This window comes from Sturnus vulgaris, chromosome Z, assembly GCF_052056855.1.
Source record: "Sturnus vulgaris isolate bStuVul1 chromosome Z, bStuVul1.hap1, whole genome shotgun sequence".
Lineage (NCBI taxonomy): Eukaryota > Metazoa > Chordata > Aves > Passeriformes > Sturnidae > Sturnus > Sturnus vulgaris.
The window spans coordinates 69,009,105-69,017,426 of NC_142283.1; positions in this window are offsets into that span (position 1 = coordinate 69,009,105).

Here is an 8,322-nt window from a genome sequence, read left to right on the forward strand (position 1 = left end):
CAGCTTCCTGATGAGTGGCAGTGAAATCTGACTGCTGATGGCTGTTTTTCGGTGCAGAGCCACAGCTGAACCAAAGTGCACTTCCTATGAGAGTTTACTTCTGAATTGACCATTAGAAAGAGAAGAGAACATCTGGCATAGGAGCCTGACGAGACCTGAACTATAAAATACCTTATAATCAGATTATAGTGATGGCTTTGACCTGGGCTGCAGTGTCTTTATATAAAATAATTTCCTTTTATTGAGTAGGATTTTATTTGTAAACCAAAAAAAAAAAAACAAACCCAAAACCCAAGCCACTTGTGTGTTAAACAGCACTTATCTGATAGAGCTCATTTGAGCTTGATTAACATATGACAACAGTCCAGGCACAACTGACTGGTGACAGGTAAAAACAAACGAATTAGTATCAGGATATTCCTGACTTCCCCTACAATGTTTCTGTGTGCAGATAGGTTGAGCAAGATCTTAGATGTGCCTTGCCATCCTTAGCACGTCCCTGGAGCAGTGGTCTTCCCTGGGCTTCCTGTTGGAGTGCTGTGGGCACAGAGCTCCCCTGGTCCCTGCTGCCAGCCTGGCACCTGCAGTGTCCCGAGCACGGGAATGCTGCTGGGAGTGTCCCACTCCTCAGGACGCTGCACCATCACTGGGCACAGCACCATGAGCGACACTGCCAGAAAATCACAGCACTGCACTCCCTGGAGAATGCGAACCTCACGCTCCCAGCACAAAATGTACAATTTCCAGACTGATGAGCAAAACTGCCACTGTCACACACATACATTTAAGAGGCTTTCAGGTCATAGGACAGGTACCCAGTGGCACAGCATGTTAATGAAGACAGCAGCCGAGTAATCTCATAACAAATCTGTTGCAAATAAAGCACAAAAGAAATCAAAATGACCTGTTATGTAAACTTGGGATTTTTCTTGCTTGTTGCTGGCCTGCGGTTACCCAGCTACTGCCAGGTGAGAGAAACAATCACAGGTGAGAGCGATTTCTTCCAGCACACTCATTCATTATGCATATAATAAATACCAGTCTTCATTTAGATTCTGGGAAGTTGGTGTTGGAATTGAAAGCTCATGATGTTTCCTATCACCCACACCTGGATACACATGACCCAACCCAAACATGCACACCCTTCTGGTGAATTTCTTGTCTTGAAAAGGATTCTTTTTAGCACATATCTGGTGGTGCTTTTTCCTACATCTACCAAATGCAAGATTATGCATCCTTGCTCTGGATGGAAAATCACATTTTCCTTAATGTTTTTCTCTCTTTCTTTCCACAGTGGCTGGGATTAAGGAGCTACAACACATACACAGGATGAATTTTGGGTTTGTTGATGTTTAATGAATGACTTAATTTCAGGTTTGCATAGGATATGTTTTTTCTGCTGATTTTCCATAGTTTCTTGCATTTGTATTATCGTTAATCTTGCCAATATTAGAAATAGCTGGAACTGAAAATATTGAAAAATTGGAAGTAAATCAGTCTACAGAAAGATAAATACGCCTGAAGGCATGCAGATAATTTTCATATCTCAAAATTCAAATCAACATAAATCCAGGTGTTTTCCAGCATGAGATGAAACTGAAAGTAGGAATACTCATCCTGGGTTTTTATGGTAACAAGAAATTTGTTCCATATATTACATTACTACCTCAAGCATGTTGGACAAGTTTACTACGATACATGCCCTTAAATGTAGATTTTCATTAGATTATTTTTTCTCTCTCTTCATTTCAGAGTCTCTTTAAATTTAAGACTCTGGTTTCCCTTAGTTCAGCCAAGTCAGAAAAATTAGTGGAGCTTTTAATCCGTCACTAATATACAAAACACCCTAGAACATATATTATACATCTGAGTTATGTAAAAATGACCTCATATTCATGACTTGAATGTGCTTGGATTTTTTTATTAAATTCTGTTTGCTAAGAAGTAGATCTATACAATTTGCTTCCTAGACCAAACTCTGGGTAAAAAAAGCCCATGTTTAAACTGAATGAAATTTGTAACTTTGTAGAATTCTCACTTTGAAAGGCATGCTGCAAAATGTGTGGCATTTCCACAGAGAGAGAAACCCAAGAATACACTCTGTGATCTTTGCAAAATATTCTCTTTTTGTAAGATAGAAAGCGAGGAACAAAGTACTGCCAATGATTTAGTAATGCAAGCTTCAGAGTGCTTTGATATAGTTATAAAATGGATCTGTGTATCTACAAAAAGAATAAGTTAAAAAGATAAAACATCACTGTATAGTTTCCAAGTCTGCATCTCAATGAGCTTAAGGCATTCACTCTAACTACGGGGACATAATCAAAGAATAGTGATTCATCACTAAGCTATCAGAATTGTTGAGTTTACAGGGCAGTTAACAAGTGAATAAATCACAGAGGAATGTAGGACTGCCCCACAAGAAAAAAAATTCCTCCTTCTTACCTAATGTTTTGGGTCATGGACTGTAGAGTGCATCATACTTCAAAATATCACCTATACATACTTAGGGTTAAAAAAAGTATATATAATACTAAGCAATTTTATTCTGACTCAGGAAGTTTATAGCTGAGTAAAACATTGGCCATTCTTAATCTTCAAAAAGAATGTTACTTTTCTCAGTAGCAGAAGTAATTTATCCCAGAAAACATTACGTGCTTCAGCACTTTGCATGAAAGTTTGTGAGCTGTTTTGTTCAACTTCTACTTCATCATTGGTATACTGTCTCTGAATCTTCTCATCCCTTTTTGGAATAAATACTGTATCTGAAAAATCTCCCTGGTGTATACTTACTGCTATCTTTCAGGCTTTTCTCAAGGCTTTCTGAAGCTTTTTTTTTCCTTAAGAAAAACTCTTTCCACTCATATAATCTGTTTGATGTATTTGAGGCACATATATGTTCCAGGCACTGCATTGCTGAAATTGCTTTGCTGCCCATTTAATTTAATTGCTAATAGCTCCTGTAATGCATGAAATAAAATTTTCACTAGTTTTAAAGAAGTAATAAAGAGTTTGAAATGCAAATTGAGATATTTGGTGCCAAAGCCCTTCTCTAGACACCTTAATCACAACTGGTTGTAGCGTTGAACTTAATCAAAATTGAAACCACTGCAGGCTTTCAAAAGTAGAAAAATCACTGCAGTAATGGCTGTGGACAATTAGTATAAAAACATGTGTTCCCTCTTGCCAAATGGCACATTTACTTCTGTACTGTAGCGTCATTAACAATAAGATTTCTTAGCTAAGTTTTCTGCAATGCCACATCTACCATTATGAGAAAGTTCTGAAATACGAGTCTGCTTTCAGGGGACTAAAGATCTTGTATGATCAGTTGCTTAGGGGTAAGTAGAGGGAAGAATTTCAAGAACCTTCTCATCTTTAGTTAGAGCTACTGAACTGAGAATACTGGTAACAGATGGATTGCCACCATCTGCTACTTTAGTGTGTCTGGTGGCATTCTTCTTCCCAAACAGGACAATTAAAGCCCACCAAAAAAATGGACACAATTCACATATTTCAGGCTCATGGTCTATTAACAGAAGAGACAGCTGATCATCATAATTTTATTTTCTTTCTGAGAGAAGCCATCAAGCCAGACCTAATGTCACTGTAAATCTCTCTGGATGGGTGGTCATTGTTTTCTTCTGCTTAGTGCAGTATCTGGTGTGTGGGAGGCTATTGCTCTTAAGTGCTGTCATTACACTGAGTAACTTAAGCTGTAAGAAAAGGTAAAGCTTTTTTGGTAGGAAAGGTGAGGAATTAGGTGATGTGAGTGGTCCCACAGTGGGGATAGGACATAAACAAGACCACTCCTGTCTTCTGACTGGTTCTGTGTGACTAGGGCACTGGAAAGAAGCTGGTGTCATGCTGCAGCTGGGTCTGTGGTTCCACACACCTCAGGTAGAAGGACCAAAATGGAAGGCACAGGGCCAGAGCAAATCTCATGTAGTTGTAGCTGTGCTGAATATGTATGCTAGGAGGAACGTGTAGCCACCCACATATAAGCAGACTTCTGGCATTTTTGTAGTGGGGCCTATAATAAGAGGGTTGAAAGAGATTTGCTTCTTTTTGTATATGTCCAGGAACATACTAAATATGGTACATTCCTGTGATAATGCTGATTTTTGCCCAAAATTTCTCAGTTGTCTTGAGAAAGGGAAGACTACTACTCTTAATGTTAATAGCAGGAAAGTCTTCTAACCAATATGACAGCCATGAGCAGAAGATGAAAGAAAAATATATTAAGAAATCAAGAGCTGACTTCAGGAGGTAGAATAATGACTCAACTATACGAGAAATTAAGGTCATGAAATGCTTGCCTGAATCTTACTCAGGGAGTTGCCTAGAAGGTTAGCATTGAAATTTGAAACTGTATGAAACTGACTTGGTTTTATACTGCATTACAACTCTGAAAATCACAGCAGATTTCTCAAAACAGGCTACAAAAAGCCTGCAGGAAAGCTGCATGGTGCCATGACTCTTCCATCCAGCAGAGACCACAACTGTGTGTCCAATGGTTCCATGGAAGCACGGCGTGGCTCCGCTTGCCATGGGCTGGCAACCACACAGCTGTGTCTGCAGAGCCTGAGCCAGGAGGCCCTGCTGATAGACCACAGTGCTGTGTGCTGGTGGCCAAAGGAGTCATGAAAAAGGACCTGGAAACTAGGCAAGAATACAGAGCAATGAAATGCTTGCATAAGCTTGGGTGTGAAGCAATAAGACAACCTCAATTATTTTTTTGTTCATTGGGTCCTACAACAAGTTCTTCCAGTAACCTGCATCTGCTTTCTGGCACAGCTTTTTGGCACACTCTGTTTCCCTTTCTATTAATGAAGGTTTTCTTTCTGTTGAGACCAAAATGCTCTACCTTTGCTGAGACACTGATAACTGAAATAAAGTAATCCCTTTCTCTTCCACAATCAGAACAACACTTGAAATTTTTCCTCATCATAGCATGTCTCTTTGAGACCCAGGTCTGTTGCCTTCTTCAAAAATTTTTATTAGATCTCAACAAACTCTGAAAATATGGAGAAGGAAAGGTTAATTTTCCATATGTTGGTAATTTCTAGCAAATTTGTGTACCTCTAAAGCTGTTTAGACTGTGCTCGGCAGGAAACTGGGCACTTTAATTTGGGAAAAAACCAATTAAACCTAAAATAAGTAATCTGAAATAGGACAAGTGAATTGTAGGGTAGAGGCACCTGTTTTATTCATTTGACTACAGAGGGTTGCTGTCTCTCCAATCTGAGAGATGTTTGCAAACGAAACTCACCTACTCTCACTCCTCCTGGATGCATCTGAAGTGTAGGATACATCTAGAAGTGTAGGAAAATGTAACCTGTCTCCATGGAAACCACATTTGATTTGAAATAATATAGATACTATCTTGTGTTTCTGTTGTTTAAAGGGTGGATAATCTCCTCTGAATATTCCACTGTACCTGAATTTATTTTGTTGGACACAGAACTGCACCAATTGACTTTGTTTCAGGTGTACATAAACTGGGATTTTGTATCACTCAGGAAAGATTTACCAGCACAGGTTGGAAGTAGCTTGAGAAAGCTTTTTCAAGAATTCCACATGTAAGTTATAAACCTAAATAACCTCTCACTCCCTTTGTTAAGTGTCCCTTCTCTGTAGGTAAGTTAGAGGAACATATCAAACCAGGTTTGATTTTCCTGAACCACCTTTTCTGATCAGGTGTTTGTTACTATCCTTCAAACTGGGCTCAGGAGTTTGTTGTTAGTAGATTTCAGGCTTTTCACAGATATCAGCTCTTTTTGCAAGAAGAGGACCATTCTGAGCTTTCTTGACATCAATGACGTTATTTTGCTTTTTATTTCTAAATTCTTTTTGTCATTTTTATTGTTGCAGTAGTTAATTTCTTCATAATTAACATGTAAAGGACCTGCTGGCAGTCATTCCAGAAGACACTGGTGAACAAACCATAGTGTCTTATCACATGCATGCTTCCACAGATTTGGAATTTCTTAATATTGGTCAGCTTATCCACTTACTTTTTCACCTAAGCTAGTCATGTGGGAAAATGAAATCTCAGAACTTGGTATTTAGTCGCATTAGGAATCGTTTTAGTCTCTTGCTGGGCCCACTCACTGGGATGGTCATGTGGAGAAAAGACTTCAACTCTCCCATTACCTTCAGCTATATGTTCTCCATACTGTTCAGCACCACAGTCTGATGATGTGCCAAGTTCCAGTAAATGGATTCTTCTTTCCAGGCACATCACAGGGAGTGGCTTTAACCTGAGATGCACTCCTACATGTCTCCAGCTTTTGCTGCTTTCCTGGAGAAAGAGAGCTTAAGAAGCGTGGCTGCAGCATGACAGGCTAGACCTTGCCCCACGAGACCTCCCAGGCTGCCTGCAAGGGGATAGGTGAGTGGGATGTGTGCTACCTCTTTCAGATGTTTCCCTTCTAAAAAGTGGTTCATAAGATATGAGATATAAATTATTTTCCTTCTTGGATGGTATTATTGCTCATTTTTTTATCTTACTATACTGAATATATTTTTATACACGTATTACCTCAGTGTCAGTTTGCAGAAGAAAAACTTCTAATGTACTCACTCGCATGTGTACATATCTTAAATTACTATGTTCACGTTATTTTCAGTTCAGTTATTTGCTGAAGAAGAGCATCTAAGACCTGAGTTATCAGTACAGGTATTTAGATTACTTTCTACAGAAACTGAATATACATAGTCACTTCCAGAAGGTTCAAACCATTTAATGCCAGCATTAAAGATAATCCCCTGAAACAACCCTATTTTAAGAAAGAAAGCTTAATACATCTTAAAAACTTTCACCTGTTCTTAATCTTTAATGTCTTTAATATGACTTGAACAAGAGTTCAGAACCTGATTCCCAGTATGAGCCTCAGCCTTTCTTGTTCTGCAAACCACAGAAGGGAAATAAAAGTGCCTGCTATTAGCACTCACTTGTTCAACTCTTCACCTTCTAACACAAGTGAGAAGCAGCATTTCAGATTATGCACACCACTGCATTCCCCTTCTGTCATTAGAACAGAAGCTTTCTGCAGCAGCTGTTGACCAATACCAGAGTAGTGCTTACACATCATGACTTTCCGTGCATGTATGAATTTCTATAACAATTCATATAAAGAAGAAAAAAAGGTATAATCACACTCCCTGCTGATAGCCAACTTATTAGAAATATTTATTTTTTCAGTAACAATTCATCTTGTGTCAAGATAGTTTTGTGTCAAATATTTGGTGTTCAATTGCAGAAAGCCCTTACTGCCATGGTCTTCCCTGACTCCTTTGTGTTCCTTCTTTTTCAGAAAAATATCATTATGAAAAGCACCTTGAATAATTTTTTGGATTTGTTTAGCTGATAAACATCACACACGTGAAAGTTCTGCAGAGTTCTGACTTTTGTTTGCATGTGTAGTTGGGAGGAAGGGTTTGATTCCTTCAGTAAGAAGGAAAAGACTAAGATTATATGATGTTTATAGAGCACAATGGCATAAAATGTAGGAAATAATCTAGTTATTTCCTTTACTAAGTACAACATATTGTATATTAGTCATTTAATTATGATTTCAGAAATGAATTTTTAATGATGGAGGGAGGACAACATTAGATAGTAATTAGGGAAATGAGAGACCTGTATTTATTCAAATAAGCCCAGCCCTTCTGTTTCCTGGATGACAAAACGTTATGGAAATATGATTTTATAAGGTATGCTAATTTTTTGGCAATATGGGAAAGAATTGTCCAAACAAACATGAAAAAAATGTTGGCATTTTAGTGGGGCTACATTATTCCGCTTACAGAAATTCTGCATCCTGAAAAACACCTGCAATTTCAATTTTGATCATGATACACTAGAGTACACACTTTCGTTTTCACCTGTAAATACGTAAAAACAACTCATAGTCAATGAAACAAATGGAATATAAAACGAAAGTGAACATTTCCTTGAATTCAATTTTTTGAACAGCTAGCTAAAGATATGGATTTTCTCATAAAATAAACAATGCATTAGAATAATGTAGTTTCACTTCAGAGAGCTTTTGGTTAATATCTTAATGGAATATATTCAAGTGAATTTTAAAAACTTTCTTAAACTCTATCTTTTCAGTTAAATGTCATCTTCATTGTTTTAGTTTATGATACTATTATTAATAATACTGTGCAATTGTATTTTTATCTGATCTTAGTACCCAATGCTCACAAGATGAATTTTATTTCTGTTTAATTCCTGTTGGTCTAAAGTCCCACCTGCTTATAATCCTTGATTCTACAAAAGACGTGGCTATCCTGACTCCTAAATTAAGTTAA